At 39.2% G+C, this 21,059-nt stretch overlaps 1 protein-coding gene across 1 annotated transcript in view; it reads left to right on the top strand.

The window, feature by feature from the left end:
* Nucleotides 1-21,059, top strand: part of ablim2 (actin binding LIM protein family, member 2) — a 99,960-nt gene that overhangs the window by 977 nt on the left and 77,924 nt on the right. The gene's annotated exons all lie outside the window — the stretch shown is intronic.

The raw sequence follows: 21,059 nt of genomic DNA, 5'->3' as shown, positions 1-21,059 counted from the left end.
ACCTCAGCGCTTTGGGGAGTGGTGGTACATTAAATGTCATAAAGGTTAATTTTAAAGGATAACATCAAAATTCTGGATGAAGATGGAACTACATGGTTTGAGTGTTTGTGTTAGTGCGAGGTTATTCCAAGACTCTGCGATCATTCCTGTCAATATGAAGTAATTTAATACTGATGTTACATGAGCTGACATTATGCTAAGGAGTCCCCAGGGTGCCTTTAAGGGACCTTACGAGACCCAACATTGGGAACTAGTGTCCAGGCTGCTTTGTGGATGTGTGAAAGAAAATTTCGATTTTTTCAAGAAAAAAATGAAAAGTATCGTCCCTTCAAGTTAGGATGTGACTCTGTTCAGAATGCTAACCCCTTAGGTCATATTCATATCACAACATAAGCTACATTATTTAAGAGTCTGTAAAAACTCACACATTTGGCATTCACCAGCACATATTTACAACCACAAATTCATAACAACACATTTGGGACATGAATAAACACTGAACTTTTAAATGTAGCTTAGCAACTTATATTTTCTCAGGTTGTACGCTAACTAGCTAGCTAACAGTCCTCTTTGACAAAATGCTGCATTTACTTATACTATTTAGACCAAAATTAAAAGTTAAGTGGGAAAAAACATTAACAGTAGCTTTCTACTCGTAATTCAGAGTTGGAGATATCAGCTGTCTCCCATTTTGGCAAAAATAAGTTCAGAGTTGTAAACAAAGTTGTGGTAAAATGGCTGTAATCACTTCCATTAGATTGAAACAAAATCCTATTTTAACTGTAATTCAGTCAATTTAGATGATTAAAAAGGAGCTACGCCCCACTAGCTACAAATATGTAACAGGATAAAAAAAAGTTATTAGCATTTTATTTTAAGCTAGCTTTGGGGGGTAACCATCTTGGAATAAAGCGTGAACGCTCCCAAAGTTGGAATAACAGGAGGTTTTTGAGTTCCAGGCATCCGTGTGTCTTTATTTGTTTTTCTAAGCTGGAATTGTGATCTATAAAGTGTGAAAAACCTAAGTGAGATAGGGTGAATATTACTGTGATTTAAATACAAAAATCACAATATCCCTCAGTTTGAGACCCATCGATGCTCTGCGGCACTGCTAATGAAAGTGCTGCGGTTGGTCTGGGATACGAGACAGGAGAAATTCATTAACACACTGCTGTAAAGTGACAGAGACAAACAAGGTATATTGTTTGTCTGGGATTTTCTCTGCGATGCTTTTAGGAGTTTCACCTTTCACCTCTTGGAAGAATGTTTGGCTGGATGTGTGAGCAGAAAATTCATTTCAGAAATCTACCTGTGTGTGATGACAGCTGGTCTCCACATGTACGGCCAGGTTGCTCCTGATAAACAGTCTCAGGTGTGTGTGTGTGTGTGTGTGTGTGTGTGTGTGCATGGAGAGAGATCCTGTTGTATTTCAATATAGTTGAAATACAGTACAGTTGTGGTTTATACTTTGTTTTTCTTTGCTCTAAGCACATTGGAAAGCTTATCATGCTGCAATTTACTGTTTAATTACAAGTGAAGTAGACCGTGTTGTTACATTGACTTTAAAGTAACTTTGGCAATCTATTTTGGTGATTGATCATCTTGTTGTTTTGTGGAATTTGTGCTTTGGAGTTGTTTCCTTTTGTTGGGTTTAGGGCAGCAACTAACAATTATTTGATTATCGATTAATCTGATGCTTATTTTCTTGATTAACTGATTACTCGTCTCGTCTATAAAATGTCAGAAAATAGCAAAAAACATCTGCTATAATTTCTTAGAGCTCATGGTGACCTCTTCAAATGTCTTGTTTTATCTGATCAACAGTACAAACTCTTAAGATATTCAGTTTACTATCATGTACAACACAAAAAACTTCAAATCGTCACATTCAAGAAGCTGCAGCCAGCAAATTGATTCTACATTCTGTTTCAGTCCAGAGGAATTATTGATTACAGAGCTTCTACCCAAAAAGCTGGAAAGGTTAAATTAGCTTTCTGTACAACAAAACCGCCCTGCCCTTAGCCCCGAAAAAGGATGTGATGTCACAGTTCTGACGTGAGTAATTAATAAAACGCTATTGATTTCGCCTTATGTGTGACCAAAAGGTGTATGTTTAACAGAATTTAAGAATTTATATTGATCAAATAGTCACACATGACTCCACAGTGAAATGACTTTGGCATATAACACGACTATCAGATCACAGATGTCACTTCTTCCGATTTCTTATCCACTCCTGTTGCTGACTTTTCCCAATTCATCGCAGTCTTGACAGCACAGTTCTACCACAATCCTGCAGGATCTGGATCAAATTCTAACCTCTAGTTCAGATTATGTTCTCTTAAAAATAAAGAAGGATTAAAAATCGCCTCTCTCTTTGAGAGAAATATGAGATCTGTATTTACAGGCGTCTCAGTGTGACTGTTTGGTGCCACCTGTTTTTGACATTGTTTACCTAGTACAGGAGTGGTGCACTGGTGTTTAAATAAACCTCTCAGAACAGGCTTGGCATGAACATGCCCTGAGAGAACGCTCAGCAATCAATCTGCAGGCCTGTCTGCATTCTTTTAATCCCAGAAAAATATAATGCACAGTGGTTGATCGCTGTCTGTTTAGCAGCAGAAAGACTTACATTAGATTAGATCATTAACACAGCTTGTGTTTAGTTTCCAGGTATCTCCTTAGCTGAGACACATTGACAGCGCTGAGCCCCGTCGCCATAGGGAATCACTTTCGGTGACTAAAGTCTGATCAATACTGCTTTTCTCAAGCAGTTTGTGTACAGCTGAACTGAAAGATGATGAGGACTGTCAACACACATCACACTGCTGTATCATCAGCATCACCATCAGTAACACTTCTGTCTAAGTGGACCTCAGCACCTCCTCACTCTATACAGATGTTGGTGAACTGATCCAGTTCAGCATTGGCCTAAAACTGATACTCAGACCTAGCCTGTATCTGCATCTTTTAAGGAAAATTCTGGCTTAGTTCAACCTGACATATTTCCCGGCAAGTTGCCCCGGATGTTGATACCTTCAGTTAGCCATAATATGGCTATTCCAGCTGGCTACTTACTTTCAGTCTGACTCAGTGTTTGAAGTGATTCATGTTAAATTCATGTATATTGGGAAAGCTTTATAAGCATCAGCAGCTTGCCCTGATATATGCTGTGCAAGTCCTCATTTCCCTGAATCTCTGCAACAGAGCTGGAGTGCAAAGTTAGCATGATAACTATAGAGTCACAATGGCAACATTTATGGGAAATGCATCTGGTTGAAATAAACCAGACTTTTTCTTGACTTGACCCAACTGAACTATAGTAGACAGGCAAATTTGAGACCCAAACCTGAGCCAAAGCTATATTTTTTCTTTAATTTAAACATTAGCTACCATTAGCTTGCAAGGCTAATGCAACACGTTCATTACACACTTTCTCTGTCGCTCTTCACTGGATATTGTGTATCTACTTGCAACACATGACGCATGGGCTTACATAATCCATCTCTGATAAGTCATATTGTCAATTTTTAAAATAATTGACCTCTGACCTTTTTACTATTGTTTACAATCATTTATACTTATGTTTAAATTTGAAAGAGTAGGTTAACATTGAAGAGAGTGAGATGAGGAGATCAATGTCAATCTCATGTCTGCGTGTTGATTACGGAGTCGGTTCATGGTTAGCCTAGCTTAGCATAAAGACTGGGAGCAGGGGGAAACAGCTAGCCTGGCTCTGTCCAAAGTTTAAAAATACACCTACTAACACCCCTGAAGATCACAAATTAGCATATATCTCATTTGTATTTCTTTTTGTACACAAATAAGATGTAAATAACACATTTAGGTTTAACGGGGAGTTATGTGCCAGAACCATTTCTTGCCAGGTTCGGTAACATCACGGAAACCTGTATCCACAACTGTATCTGCTAACCTCCGATGCATCTGGAGACAAATAAGTGTATTTCCCAAAATGTTGAAGTATTCCTTTAAAGGTTAAGACTTGTGTTACTCATATTTTTCTCACTGTCAACAAATCCCCTGAGAAGACCAAAACCAACATTGCCTTGTTGCTGCTCTAACACTTAGCTCCATTTCTTAAGTCCTTCTTAAGACCTTTTCAAACTCTTAACCAAGTTAATAACCACCATTAATACACACTATGAACCAGTAAGTACTGGTTAAGTACTTGCTAGTGAGCAATTGTGTGATTATCTTTTGGCTGTTGTGACACTGTCGCAGTAACACTGGTTCCTTTTGGCTCTGTGCCATTAAATAACGTGTGTCACAAGTCATATGTTGCCACAGTATGCAGGAGTTTTGTGCTGAAAGGTAAAAGGCATGTGTCTTGGGGGTGTGTGTGTGCCTACCTGTGTGTTCTCTGTCAGGAAAGATGATGAATTTGTTTACACATGTGCAGGTTGTACTTGATGAAGTGTTTGTTGAAGGGAAAAGAGAGTGAAAAGAGTGAAGAAAATGACTGCTGCGTCTCTGTATGAATGTGGTAATGTCTGTAGATAATTCATGAGAATACCTTATATGTGTGTGTGTGTGTGTGTGTGTGTGTGTGTGAGAGAGGGAGTTTGTATCATTGCCACACTGATATTGGTCAATGAGTGTCCTCCCTGTATATATTACTGTTATTACTGTACTAAATTCATAAATACCACATCAGTCATCTACGCCTTTCCAATGTAATGTTATCAGCAATAGATTATAATCAGGGCTGTAACTAAAGGTCGTTTCGATAATGCTCCATTATTAATCTGATAATCACATAAACTCAATTAGTTAATACCAAAGTTAAATAATTCACAATTATATGAAATAAAAGACAGGCAGGAAGTCCTTGTGAAACTGTAGGCAACAATTTGGCCCAGTTTAATATTTTTACATAATAACTCATTTAAAAGATCACCCTGTAAACAATACAGTCAGTACATTTTCTGTAATGAATCAAATCATTTTAACATTAACGCTGTTTTTGACAAGTTATGATGCTTTAGACAAGGCTTTTCTAAATGTATGACAAGCAGTCTACTAGCTGAAAGCTTCAGAAATCTTTCAGTTATTATCCCTTGTGCTGTGACTTTTTTTGTACACTATTATATCCAAGGTCATTACTGACCCTTCAGGCTCACTTTTTGAAGTGTATTACAGAGTCGAGTGGACTTGGATTTGCCCCGTGTGTTGCTAATTGAGACGCGTCAGCGTGGGTTTAAAGTGTTTCCACTTGAGTGTTATATTTGAGCTTATCCTGAGGCTCTATGACTTCAATTTATGAATGTACACAGACAAGAGAAAAATTGAGAAAAATAACAGTTAACTTTCCAGATCAAGGGGCTAAGTCGTCTAAGCTGTTGTGGACGAATAAACACTGACTGAAACACTTTTTTTGCCCTCGGTTTTTCCTGAGAGGAAGACTGCAAGCAAAGAACTTTCACCTTCTCTGTTTTTTTCTTTGGGTGAAAAATATATTTAATCTTTTTATTTACAGTTAAGTTACTGTTCTCCTACAAAGACGCTAGAATTGGATAGTCAAAGACTTAGCAGTAAAGCCCAGAACTTTTTGTAGTAAAGATGCAAATAATCTATCATAAAATATCATCTTTATATATTTACGTCACTGTACCTTCAACCTATGAACTTGAATCCAGCAGCCAAATTTGTGCAGATGACGTAAAGTGCAAATCTGCCTACCATTTTTTAAAAATTAAAAATTAAGTAATTAAATGATGTCAGATGATATCAGCTTGTGGTTGGTAAAATGCATTCAAGTAATCAGTTTGCACATATGTGTTGGTAACCTACAAGCTTGCTTTGAAAAGGTCAGTTTATTGGTGTTAAGCTATGTGAAAAATCAGACAGACTGTAGATAGTAGGCAAGAGGGACCACTGATTAGTATTTTTAACAGCCAACATAAAGCTTTTAACTGTCTGTGGGTTGTAAGTTATATTGAAAGCTTTGATTTTTGTTTTTAGCATTCAGCCAGTAAACAAGTCTTCACTGGCCTATTTCAGAGAGGACATGTGGACCGGTCATAGTAATAAAAAGCACAGGTGTTATTAGTCACGTTCTATTCAAGTGTCCCAGTAAGTCATGACAGTGTGACAGAGAGCCAGCATGTGCAACACCACGACCCTGAAACTGAAGCAGCTACATGCAACTAAGCCATCATTCATTTTATTATTTGCACTTGTGGTTTTCTTACTGAGACATGGCAAAAATGTCTTCTGTGAAAAACCCAATCGAGCAATGTGAGTAAAAATATTTGTTTTAGCTTTATTTTATTTCTTGGATGTTGTCTCAAGTTTCTCTAGTAGTTCTGGTCATGCTGGTGCTGCTGCTGAATGAAATAACAGTGGGCACAACTGGTGGGCAGATCCAGACAAGAGTCAAGCTTACACCACAGCTCTTCTTACTGGGATAAATACTGGTTGACCTCCCTGGTGCTAAGTCCCTGCACTGGAGTTACACGCACACGCACACACACACACACACACACACACACACACACACACACACACACACACGCACGCACGCACAGACACACAAAGACACACAGTAGTAATTAAGCCTGCAATGTAGTGTGGGCTTGTGACATTTCCCTGCAGCCTGCTATTTTACATGGGCCTTTGATGATGGCAAGAATGGCATGTTGTTTATCCTACATGCCCCCTCGGACTGAATACTTTAGGCAGTCTTTCAATGGTCATAGCTGATATTTTTAAATTGGAGCTGATGCCTCAAAATTTCATGAAATATTGTAGGTACAATACACACTATATAGAGAGACGATTTTATTATTTTTAGTGTGGAAAACCTGTGTAAAATGCATTTAGACAATCAGGGGACTCAAATTCAGAAGCGTACATTTTCTAAGGTTAAAATAACATCAACAGCATTAAAAATGGGAAGCAGGGGAAAGTGCTAGCCTAGCTCCATCAAAAGTAGAAAATACCCTTGATATACAAATGAATATGGCAAGTGGATTACAGTAAAAAACTGCAACAGAGATGTGAAATTACATTCAGAAAGATATAAGCACCTTCAGGCTTTTCTATTCCAGACTGCTTTTCTCCACAGATCTTCCACATCCATTGAGTCATATCTTATTCATTCCTCAAGGCACACCTCACAGCTCCAGTATGCAGCACGGAGCTTCTTTTTAATTGAGTCTTCTTGTGTAGAACATGCTGAGTGTGTGACATTTAGGTGTGACAGCAGCCATCAAGGTCAGCCATGCATTTTACAGGAAGCATACATTACACAGAGTTATGCTATCGGCCATATTCAAGCAGCTGTAGCATGTTCATTCAAGAATCGCAGCCATGTAGTTAAATGAGCTGACAATACATGGAAATTGTTCATGCGATTCTTTATAGGATGAAATGTCAAACAGGAACCCTGTTTTGAATGATTTTACACATCTAGACTGGTTTACTTGTCTGCTCAGCCTTATGAAAACAGTTGTATGGTGTTTTCAGTGGTGCTGGAGAAGCCAGTCTTAGAATATAACCCTGATAATATCATAGTGATGCTATCTCAATTTGTCTTGGAGACAAATTTTAACACAGAGGCTGCTTAAAATTTTGAAAGATCTGGCAGAGAGGGTCTAATGAAAGATGCTATGAAGTTGCATTATGGTAAATGTAGGATCCACTGGTTTTTGGATATTTCAGGATATTTTGACCTCTCCAGCAATCTTGAACATTCTTCTTAAAAATGGGTCTCTCACAAGTGCCCCAACTTTATTGAAGTGCAGTACTGCTGTAATAACCAGGCCCCCTGCTACTGTACCTCATTGACATTCTCCATCACCACACTCCCTCCTGTGGCCTCCAGTCCTCTGACGCCAACATCCTGTTCCCCCACCATCCAGGACCAATTACCGAACCCTCTCCACAGTCACCACCCCCACCCCCGGAGCTCTCTCCCCAAACACATCTATGACTGCGCTAATCTTGCTATGCTCAAGAAGTTACTCAAAAACTCACCTTTTTAGAAAATTTTACTTTTATTGTTTGATTTAACATCCTGTGTTCAATATGGGTGTTTCATTATTGGGTTATTTGTGTAAATTATTTTAGCATTTGTACTCCAGGCCAGTAGGGGGTAACAACACTGTCACTGTTTCATAATCTAATGCACCTTTGCACTTGGTGTTTTTGAACTGCGGGATGCACAACAGTTTGACTGCAAGTTCAAGATAATCCACAAACCGCAACAAAGAACAAGCTCAAGCCATTCAATTCAATTTCAATTCAATTCAATTTTATTTATATAGCGCCAAATCATAAAGTTATCTCAGGGCACTTTTCAAATAGAGGAGGTCAACACTGTACTCACTTACCAACTTAGCCATTAAACTTGGAAGGTTGTCACCAATTCAGCAATACAAACACTTAAGCTCGTGACAGGATATCTTGAAAACAAATGACTGAATCCCTGTCAGCCTCAGATTAGTGCTAACATAGCATGATAACATGCTAAATGTATAAGTGTGTTATATTAAAATACTAAAGGTTAGCAGGTAACTGTACACATGTCAACATGCTATCTATACATCTGGCCACAGGCTAAGCAAGGTAGCCAGGTTGTCATTCTCCCCTGTCACGTCCTCATGCTAGAAGGGATATATATAATCCATCCAGGGTCTTCTGGGCCTATCCCAGGGTCTTGTTCCATTAAAAATGCCTGGAATACCTTTACAAGGAGGTGCTCGGGGGGCATCCTGGTGGATCCTTAGGTGGATCAGATGCCAAACCACCTCAACTGACTCTTTTAAATGTGAAGGAGTAAAGGAGCAGCTGTTCTACTCTGTACTTCTTCTGGATGTCTAGACTCCTTCCCCTTTCCCTAAGGGTGAACCCAGACACCCTGCACAGGAAACTCCTCACACCCTTTTGTATCCATTCTCAACTGGTCAACTGGGAACTTGGCCTTCAGGTTCCGCTTCCCCTTCATCACATCAATCCATATTGATCCATGTTGATCTCGACCTCTGTCTTGCCCTCACTTATGAGCAAGATCCTGAGATACCTCTTGCCCTTGACGTGCTTCTAATTTAAAACTAGAAAAAGTCAGTGGCTGTTCCTGAAATGTCAAAATTGTAATGAATTGAAGTTTACTTTAGCAAGAGAGGGTCAGACTTGTGGAGGCAGTGAGTGTCATTGTAAGTTATTGGGAAGCTAGGAGCAAGATATTATTTCTCAGTATTATTGGTTATCTCCATGGCTTCTGGATTCTAGATGTATTAGACAGAGTATATGAATGTAGGACTATGAGCTGCTCACTGGGTGCATACACTGAAGAAGTCTCTGGTGGGCCTCCTCGTGCTTCTGCGATTTTTCATAAAGCAATAAGTGTGTCCATCACATTCTCTGGCTGAGCTGACTTCCTGTTGACTTCCTGCATACATGAATGGGATAAAATAATTTACGGGTATAGCTATTCTAGACTTTACAAACTTAATTGAACCAAATAGATAAAATCCTGAAAATAAATAGGGTAATTTTAGGAGGTTTTATGACATTCAAAAAAATTGCCACCATTTCACCGTTCCTCCTTTACTAATGATTGTGTATTGGAAAAAATGCTTTTTTGGCCAGTGTACGTCATATGAATCTGCCAGAAGTTGCACGTAGCCACTACGTGAAAACAGCTTCACTTTCCAGCACTGTTGCTAGGGGTTGGGTTTATACTGATTAGCACTACCATGTTCATGGCTGGTTACCAAACTTCTAACACCACCTATTTCCGGAGGACACATGAATGAACCTGCTGTTTCACTGTCTGCTGGGAAAACATTAATATTGTAATGTGGAAAATGTGTAATTAGAAACCTTCTGTATTGTAGTCTTAAAACATCCAGGGTTTATTTTGTCCTCATAATAACTCAGCAACTATTTTAATGTGATGAACATATGCCTACTGTGGCTATTTGTAGTGACTGCTAAGAGGAAACAGGACATGTTGTCCTTTGTGTTTGTCAGATGCATCATGGGAATGTGTGCAGCTACCTTGAGAGCTAACTCTGCACTTTAAACCTGGATCAGATTACTGCTACTGTATGTGGAGAGAAGGAGAAAGACACAAAGATCAATGAGCTCCAGTGAATTATTCATCAAATCACTTTCTCCTGAGTGTCTCTCTCTCTCTCTCTCTGTGTGTGTGTATGTGTGATTGATCATTCTTGGAGACTGGATTGCTGTCTGTGGCGGTGTGGTGTTAGACACACTGATGTACTGATATGAGGTATAATATCTCTGTGCGCACTTATGCCAGTTGAGTAAAAACTCTAAACACATTTTCTTTCCTCCAACACTCCCGTTTTCCTATTCTGTCTGTTTCTTCAGCACTATCAAAAAAAGGCAACACCTTCCTCTATCTGTCCTCTGTTCCATTTTCCTTTCCTCTTTTATCTAGTTTCCTTTTGTTCTATTTTCTTTTCTCACTGTTCCTTTCCTTTCCCCTTTCTTCTTCTTTCCTCCTTGTTTGTCTTCTCTCTTTTCATCTCTTCTTGTGTCCTCCTCTCTCCTATCTCCTCTCCTATTCTTTCCTCCTATCTTATCTTGTCTCATCTCCTCTTTCCTCCTTCCTTTCCTCCTATCTTTCCCCTTTCCCTTCCTTTTCTCTTATCTCCTCTACTTTTCTCATCTATTTTCTCTTTTCTTTTTCTCCTATCTTCTCTCCCCTCCTTCCTACTATACCGTCTCCTCTCCTCTCCTTATATTCTGTGATCTCCTTATCTTCTTTCCTTCCCTTTCCTCCTATCTCCTTTCCTGTCTTTACATCCTCTCCTTTCCTCCGATGTTCCAGCAGTCATGTCAACTGAACTCCACAGCCTCCACAGCTCCCCACTGAATGAACCAATTAACCAGATTATCACACCCAGATCACATCACATAGAGCGCCATGTTAGTATTAAGGCATCCGAAGTAGGACCCTAAATGTGGGTCAGACAAGTGATTTCTTTTCTCTGGTGTTAAGTCTCTGCTGATGATGGGAAGAACAGAGATTTGCTTCATGTTGCGGTTCCCTGGTGATCACTAATCTTCAGCATCAGCTTCAGACAGTGTGTTGAATGCGTGTCTGTATAGTCATGAGGAGCACATGAGGGTGGCAAGATGAGGAAAGTAAGTTTGCTGTTTGTTTTGCAAAATGCAGGTTAAGATGAGAATTTGGGTTACAGTTAGAGTTGGTTATAGAGCTAATTAAAGTTGTATGTGTATGCGTTTTTCTCTCTTTTTAATACGCTAAATATACTGCATGCTAATGTAATGATATTTACTGTAAAGGACCAGTGTGTATGATTTAGTGGCATCTAGCGGTGAGGTTACAGATTACAACCGACTGAATATCCCTCCCCTCCATCTCTCCTTCCAAGCGTGTAGGAGAACCTACGGTGGTTGCGAAACTCGTGAAAAACACTAAAGGCCCTCTCTAGAGCCAGAGTATGGTTTGTCTGTTCTGGGCTACTGTAGAAACATGGCGGTGCAACATGGCGGGCTCCATGGAAGAGGACCCTCTATGTAGATATAAAGGGCTTATTCTAAGGTAACGAAAACACAACAATTCTTATTTTCATGTGACTATATGCTAATTAAAACATACTTATGAATATTATATTCCATTTCTGCCAATAGATCCTCCCAATTTTTACACACTGGTCCTTTAACTGCAGGGTGTTCCCCCTGTTTATATGCATATATAATCACCATCAAGTGAGCATGTGCACACATACACACACACTAAAGTCAGATTTTGAGCCAAAACCAGGCCAACAAAAATAAAAGTAAAAATCTAACAGGATAGTGCACCATGTTGTTTCATATGTATTTAAATTACATTCTGATAACAACCAGAAATTTAAATGAGGATTTAACAATTTTATTATTATTGTCCAATTTTGATTTTAGACTGGCTATACTTTGGGTTTTGGCTGCTTAACACAACTTTGTGTTATTTTTGAGATCCCTTAAATTTTACAGGATAACAGAGTGTTTCACCCTAAAAACTTGGATGATTCTGCAAACGCCCCACAGTTCATAAGAATTCTGTGGGGCCTCATCAATGTCTTTTTCATCATCTTCGTCACACTTCTGGCTGACTGAATGTGCTGTGCCAAAGGTTTGCTGCCCTCTATTAGAGGAGAGGAGGCAAAGTAAATAATATGATATTAAATCATGAGACCTGGACTCTGCAGAAGTTTGGAGTTGGGCAAAATATATTCTTAGATTAAAGTTATTAGACGTGGATGAAGATGTTAATGCAGATATATTATGTTTAAACCATATACAGATTAAGTGGAATGCCCATCAAATTCCAGCAAAATTTGAACCAACTAAAACAATCACTAAAATATAAATTCTCAGCAACAGCAGAGATGCCTTGGAATAGATTTCTATTAAAGACAAGCCCTTATTACCCCTTTTAATTCCCTGATGAAACAATTTATATACACTGTATATATGATTATAATAGTTATCATCATGACATTATGATAACGTATGACATGACTCTGAAAATGTACATTCAATTGAATTTACCATGAGAGACATCATAGTATACCCGCCCCTCAATGTTATTTTACCTGGAAGTTATTACGCCCGGCCTTTATTTGTTTGCACCATCCACACCTGCCTTTCTAAATATATTTTTTGAGAATTCTCATCATAACAAATAAACTACTTCTCCAACCACCATTTAGTTTGTCTTGATGAGTCGGGTGGCATCAGATTTCAGCACTTTGTGTCAACACAAGTGTTCCCACTTAAACACCAGGCAGGGCGAGGCAAGTTTATTTGTAGAGCACATTTCATACAGAAGGCAATTCAAAGTGCTTTATATAATGCATTAAAAACATTAAAAAAAAAACCCAGCAAGAACATTCTGAAGATGAACTAAAGTCATGAATATTTACTTACATGAATAATTACTCAACATTTAACAGAGAAATCAAATTGGCCAAATAACTGATGACTGATCCAACTGTGATGGAGAGACAGAGGAAAAGGAGAAAGAGGTCAAGAAGGAGAAAGAGAGGATGAAGGAGAAGGAAAGAGTCGAGAGTCATTCCAGGTCATACGACATTTGAGCTATAGAGAGCTCCTCCCTTCCTGGCACGCATCCATCCATCCCTATTTCACTCGTTGCCATTGGTTACAGCCTCATTTATCCTCCTCCTCCCTCCAGTGAAAAGCTGGAACTGACAGTGTGTGTATGTGTGTGTGTGTCTCTCTCTCTAGCATGTGTTAAATATAAAATCTGCTTTATTATGTGTTATTGAACTGGAGGCTTTTCCCCTGTTTACATACGTACATAAAAACACACATTCGGATAACACAGAACAGCTCTCTACCAGTGCAGAGTTTTTAATTTATAGTATCTACTGCACTCTATATTTCATTTCAGGAAGGAGCCGCATTTGCAGGAGCAGAACTAAATAACTATGATATACAGTAGTTGCACCTGTATATCTCACTCCCTCTGTCTCCCTCTCACTCTCACACACACGTCCACCCACACGCCCACATACACACTAGTGAAATGGCCTTGCTTCAGTGTTTGTCATCTGGGAAAGGGAGATAGCGAATGTCCTGAGCTCAATTTCGTGACCTCCATTTCGGTATTGCTCCATCTCTTCTATCCATTCAGATAACAAATCCAGACATCAGATATACAAATAACAACAATTATGGACTTTAGACTGAGAAATTCAACTAAGCAGCATGAGGGTATGTACAGTGGTTTAAATGTAAAATCTTAATCTTTTAAGTAAGCTTTCAAGTAAATGTAGTGGAGCAGGAATAAACAGCCTGTTCTAACTCCCGACTCATCAAATACTGACGCTTTGTCATGCCCCTCTGTGTCATTTTTTAACACGCTGAGTTCCCCTTAGAGTCATTTTTCAACATGCAGGGTAGTCTGATAGACTTCTATAGAACTCCCACAATGTCTGAAATAGATGCCATGAGACCAATGACGTCTATTTGAGGTGACAAATGTCCTTATTTGGAGGTGGCAGGTTGGGTGGAAGACTAGATAAATAGATGGCAAAAAATGGACTTAGCTGTACTTTGCTGCAGGAAACCAACGTTTGCTTCCAACTATGTTTCAAGTGATCATTTTAACCCAAACCATCTTTCACTAACCCTAACCAAGTGTTTTTTTGTCTAAACCTAACCAGACCATAACCACAGCATTGTAACATCATAAAACATTATTGTTTGTTAACATTGATTTGTAACAGTTGGTGCAGGCATGAAAGATGCTGCCTGCTTGTAACCACAATGTGAATATGACCTGTATTTCTTGCCCTACATTAGTGGTGCAGTAGTGACAAGAGAAGATGAATTCATTGAGGTTAAATCACATTATATTCAATCAGACTCCTTTTGGCTGTCTAAAGGTTTTGCAGTTACACACACACACTGTCCTACCTATAGGTTAAAGTCCTGCTTTTAACTCGGCTTTATGACCAGGAATTGGACTTGGGATTGGGGTCGATGGTGCATTGCAGAGGCTCACACACACTAACAAAGGGAGAAAGAGAGAGAGAGAGAGAGACCCACATCACCAGCCTCTGTGGTCCCTCAGTGAGCTTTAGGGGCTCCCATCTCATTCCCTTATCCATTATTCCCCACACCAGTATTCCCAGTAGTGATATGGTCATCTGAGCCTTTGAAGTGAAGCTCTTTATGATAGTGTGGTTCACTTTAGTGCTGTAGGCTTCTCATGCATTAACCTGCTATATAATGACCCAGTGGTTTCCTATTAGAGTTAGAATACTGCAGGGTGTAATGATTAAGTCCAGGATGCTTTGCACGGTATGTGCATACGTGACATGATTAACAATGATTGTAGGAAAATGCTTGGGAGTGGTGAGTGATACTGATAAGGTCAAGGTCAAAAGGTTGTAAGGAGGTATATCATTAGAGTGGTATTATAGCACTCTCCTTCCTACGTCTTCATTTATATACTTTGCATGCTGAATGTAGGGTTTCTGGGTTTTTTTCCCTCAGTTTTGGTCATTATTCCTATTGGTAACTATACCATTGCTCACCAAGTTAATGCAAAGAACGCCATGAGATCAGGGAGGTTATAAATAAAACCCAAGTTAGCCACACTTACTGTATTTGGAAAAGAGAAAACAGTTTGGTTAAAATTATAACTGTAAAAACTGTCTGTTGTAAACATCCGTTACAATTTACAGACTTACTTTGTTCAATTTTAACCTACCTGTTACCTCCCTGCATCTGGGCTCCTAATCGTAATCTGGTTTGAGGCTAGTTTAGCTTAGCCTAGCTTGTAGCTGGTAACAAGTTGAATCATGAACAGGAGCTTTATTTCTCTTCTGCGTTAGAGGCAGTGGCGACTCTTTATATAACTGCTGTGTGACATTTTTAGCTTCTTAGCTTCAGTTCATGTACAAACAAATCTGTAACACAGCTTATACTTATACTAAACTTATACTAAATCATCATTGACACAGATTGAATCAGCTGGAGCTGTTTGGGAATTAAAAACTAAAAGAATAAACCTAAAAAAAAAAAAAAAGCTGTTATTTAGCTGAGAGAGAACTGTGAGAGTTTCAATTGAATGTGGAATCTGGGCTGACATCATGACTCACTTCACTTTGGAACAGTGGTCTGATTCACTTGCACTTTCAAGCTCTCTGTGATTAGCTAGCTGTCATATGCTCACAACCCAGAAACAAACGCACAGTCAGGGAGTTTGTGTACAACTGTCACGATAAATCTTTGGCTTATGCAGTTTGATGAATTTCGTTGCAACATATTTTAGATTGGCAGCTTTATCTTAGAAGTTACGAAACCAGGTTGTTTGTTGGTTTGAATGCCTGCACCAAATGGAAATATGGGAGCAAGGTCAAGATTCTAGATCAAGAAAATGAAACACCCAAAGCATCCTTCCAGCTGATCCAGGCATGCAGGAAGTGTGTACTCCGTCTCTCAATGCCTCTCTCTCTTTCTCTGCTTCCCTGTTCCTCTCTAGGAAGTTAATAAAGCGTGTGCAGGATGACAGATTAGGATGACCACAGAACACTGCAGCGCGCACAAATCTGCCCAAACTTTTGCAAATACTCCCTACTGAGTATTTAAATGATTTTATGCTGACATGTCTCTCTGAAATGTCAAGAGCTGAGCTGTTTTTTGCATTGTTACTGTACTTGTTCTCTGTTAGTTTTCCTTTTCAACATTTGTCTCAGTGCCATGCAAGATGTGCTCCTCTGGAAAACACTGCAGAAAGTTATGAGATCATTTGGAAGCTAAACCCAGATTGTCATTGATCGCAGTCAGAGGGGAAAGCAGCTGAGTCATTGTTTTTCAGTCAGTATTTTTCACATGCAGAGTGGCATTTATTCAAAATGCACCACAAAGTCCTCATAAATTCCTATGACAAAAGCTCAATGTGGTATTTTTATTATCATATTTGGCATTTTGATCCTCGTAAATGTCATCATGCGGCGGTAAATTGTGTTGTTGCTTCAATATTTTGGCTCCGCTGCAAGTGGCAGCGCTCTGTTTTGGTCCCACATTTGGATTTGCTGTAGACAACCCTTGGCAGCTCTGGTGCTGGATGATTTGCAATGCAGATCCTGTGTCTTTCTGTCGCTCTCTCTCCAACACACACACATACACAAACACAAACACACAAGTGGTGCCGGCTGCTGAGTCACATGGCAAAGTCCGCAAACGGCCCCATGCTATGCTGTTCACCCAGAGCTTCCTACCATTTACTAAGCACTTCCTTTGATTTATGTTCCAGTGATGATCCGTCACAGCTTCAGACAGCAGGGAAAGACAGAGGAGAGAGGAATAAAGGATGTGAGGAAGAAGGGGGACAGTGTCAGGGATAAAATGAGGCCATGCTCAGTCCCTCTGGCATGTGGCTCTGCTCGCTGACAATCATCTTAGCTTTTCTATACTTCTCTGGAACATCCTGTTTGTTATTTTGGGAAGTTTTTAATAACCTCTTCTCTGGAAACCTGCTGCTCTGGCTTGACAGGGTAGAAACCATTCACCTGCAGTGTCATGGCTTTGAATGCAGCTCATGCTGAGCGTGTCCTCTGTCTATGAGAGTTCAAGTGACATTTTGTTTCTAGACCAATTCTGAAAGCTTCAAAAGCTAATTATTGTGTTCAGGAGGGTAAAAAGACTGAAAGTGTACAGCCATGCTATGAGCTCTGTGAGGTCATATGTTGCCTATAGTAAACACAATGGTGCTTTGAGAGAAATGCTAATTAGCTATACTAACAAGCTTACAGTGACAATGTTCACCTCGTGTGTTTAACATCTTTGCATCCTAACATTTGCTAATTAGTGCTAAACACAAACATTTCTTAATTTTGCAGATATTTAGTCAGGAGTAGTGGAAATTTTGACCTGCTGGTGGCGCTAAAGGAAAAGTTAGAGGATCACCAAAGCTAGAGGAAGAGTGAAAGACCACTAAAGTCACTGGGATTCATCCTCTTGGGACCTTGAATGTTTGTACAGAATTTCGCAGCAATCCATCCAATAGTTGTTGACATATTTCAGTGAGGATCAAAGTGGTAGACCAACCGATTAAAGGACATTGATATCCGTAAAACCTTTCTGCTAGCATGTCCAATAAAAATAAGTAAAACTTAGGCAGATCCACCAAAGGGATGGTCACTTATTTCATCATTATGGCAGACTGTTTCTCCTTAGGTCATCTGGTTCAGTCATGCTCTCAATGCTTGGCTCAGTGCCTAATGAATCTGCCTAGTTACTTCACCATTGTGGACATGGCTATTGTTTTGTTGTACCGCAGAAGATGGAGACAGTCCAACATCATTACAATTACCCTAAGGTGACCCAGCACCAGCTGAATGAAGAATGACCTCATTGTTTCTCACTGTACATATGGTTTTCAGTCACATCACGCAACCATTTGCTGTATACTTTGGCCATAGAGTTTGTTTGAGAGTACTGAGTTTCCCATGAAGCTGACTGGTGATGTCAAGTCACGCCATATATTTTATTATGTACAAAGACCTTTGAGACCGCAGTTTGCGTCATTATGAAATTATTTGCAGAAAACCTAAAACAAACATGTAAAGGGGGGAACTACAGTTATTTCGTGTTGCCTTACCTAAAGTTTTGGAACTTGGGCAAGAGACAGACTGATGCAGTAGAAGCTGGGATTTCCTGAGTTTTAGTACCTAGTAAAAGCCAAGTTCCCAAAACCTTTTTTTCCTACATTTTCTATAATACAACTCAACAGCATCTTTCATTAGACCTTTCCTGCCTGGTAAATGCATCTTTCAAACTCCATGCCCCCAGGTTGTAACACAGGCTTTCAGTTAAAGATGTAAAGTCTAAAGCCCAATTCAAGATAACCCTGACGGCATCATCAGGGTTATTTCCTGAAACTTTAGAAAGCTCCTTCAGAGGTGTTCTCACAGGCTGAATAGTATTCCTTGTGACAAGTAGAAATCTGCTCAAAATGGTCATCACCATCCATTTCCTCTTAAAAACTGAACATATTTATATACAGTACCAGTCAAAAGTTTGGACACACCTAGTCATTCAAGGGTTTTCTTTATTGTTACTATTTTTTACATTGTAGAACAATACTGAAAACATCATAACTATAAAATAACATTTATGGAATCACGTGATAAACAAAATGTCCTAATTTAGGTTCCTCACAATAGCCATAGTTTGCCTTGATGACAGCTTTACACACTATTGGCAATATCTTAACCATCTTAACTTCATGAGGTAGTCACCTGAAATGCTTTTCATTGAACAGGTAAACCTTATCACAAGTTAATTGGCAGAATTCCTGCCTTCCTGCCTTGATACATTTTGTGTTGTGCTGAGGTAATGATGGTATACAGCAAATAGCCCTATTCCACTACTGTAGTAATCCATATTATGGCAAGAAACAAAAGTCCATCATTACTTTAAGACATGAAAGTTTCTTCAAGTGCAGTTGCAAAAACCATCAAACTCTACGATGAAACTGGTTCTGATGAGGACCGCCCCAGGAAAGGAAGATCAAGAAGTACCTTTGCTGCAGATGATCAATTTTATTTATATAGCGCCAAATCATCAACAAAAGTTATCTCAGGGCACTTTTCACATGGAGCAGGTTGATTAGAGTTACCAGCCTCAGAAAATTAAAACTTTAATTTGCAAGAAAAAGGTGCATTACACAAAACGTTTTATATGCTGCATTTTAAAGTATGTTTAGGCCTTATCTTCTTAAAGCAGTACTGATTGATAGTTTTAGCCACATGGGGGCAGCAGAGCAACATTTAAACACAACATCTGACATACTAACACTTTATAAAGTTGTTATAGTGAACATGTTAAAACTTTGGTGAACTCTTGCAATCTGAGAATCAGCAGTGGAGTATGTGTTAATGTATTTATGTTAATTTGTTTACATTTTTGGGGTACAGTATGCCAGCTCTGTTCTTAGTTAGTTAGTTTGATTACAGCAGCAGCGAGGAATCCCTACAGCTAAATGTTGCTGCTCCCTGGATATTGATTACGTATCAGCTACGATCAATGGTGAGAGTTAAAGCCAGTCTCCAAATACAAACAAACACTTTGCCACTCAATATGAAGCCACCTTGAACATAAATCAGATATCTAGACTTGCGTAATGCAGCTAAGGAGGAGGTTGGATGATTATACTATCTCTAATCCATGTAAGGTTAGGTAATTTATTTATATTCACACAAATTGCTCTTTTGTGTCAGTGTTTATCCCTTGACATTTTTGGCAATAGATAACATCGCAGACCGACTGATTTCTTGAGTGTTTAAACTCAGAATTGGCCTGATGTTTCATATTTGCAATATAAGGCAAATAAGGTAGTAAAAGGCAGTAGTGTTGCTTAGTGTCAATCGTTACTAGCTTTCCCCAACAGCATGGTGTCTTTTCTTTCTAAATCAAACAGCTTTAAAGTGATGAAGCTATTTTCAATAGTGTATCCCTGCTGTTACATTTCCCAAGCACAAAATGAAAAAATAAAAGATATGTGACATAAAGTTCAGGCAAGTTCTTGTCTTTAATCACTGGTTCTGTATCAGGACTATTGATTATGCTGTGCTGTTCCAGAGTCTTTACTATTATAATGTAGTCCTTCTCGAGTGCAGAAAGGCTCACATAATTCCAAGAGGGCCAATATTATGGCCATTTTATTACTTAATGAGTAGATAATAGAGAGGTGACAGGAAATGAGGGGATAAAAACTTGCAAAACCAAGTTCCCAATTACATGGTTAGTACCTTAAACCCTTAACTCAAAAGAGCACCCTATTAAAACTACTCTTTGAATATCCACAGACTTTGCTGTGGATGTTCTTAGTCCCCAGCAGATGGATACTAATGTTTTTGATGACTACTTGACCTTTCACTAGTTCCACCATTAGGACAAACAGCTCATTTTTAGACTCACTAAAGCTTTAAGGCTCTCTACGCACAAACCGCTGGAGAATGCAACTTTGCCCTGCACCTTGCAACAGCAATACCTTGGGAGTGTGGTTGTACACCTCAGATTCAACTCTGACCTTGTTGGTACCAGGCCAAGGATCTTGGCAGGAAGACTTGTAATGTCAACAGTGAGATGGAGCTATCAGTTGTTTTTGTTTGTTTGTTTTTTTTGAATGGGAAGATAGTAAACCTACTATCTGCCTTACCTTTGGCATGTTGGTTATGTAAACCCGCTTTACAGCTTGCCTCTGTTTTCTGAGCAACACACACCACTAAGAATAGCAGATCTGTACTATGTAGCCTCAAAACCACGTTTTTCAAGTACTGTAGCTCATAGTTTAACAAGCTACATTTTTCCAGTGGACCGCTTTGTAAGGGAGATGTAGTCTCTATATGTTTGTATCCAACTACCTTCAGCCTACGTCAAGTACCAAACTTTTGAATTACTGAGACAGATTGTAGTCTGATACACACCATCACAGAGTAACTGACGACAATGACATTTGCTGATCAGCAGAGTGTAAATTAAAGTTTATCCTATTGAGGGAAAGTTATTCTTGTCCT

The sequence above is a fragment of the Thunnus albacares genome, chromosome 22 (assembly GCF_914725855.1).
Source record: "Thunnus albacares chromosome 22, fThuAlb1.1, whole genome shotgun sequence".
Lineage (NCBI taxonomy): Eukaryota > Metazoa > Chordata > Actinopteri > Scombriformes > Scombridae > Thunnus > Thunnus albacares.
Note: the sequence above shows the minus strand (reverse complement) of the source record. Positions and strands in the feature narration are given on the sequence as shown.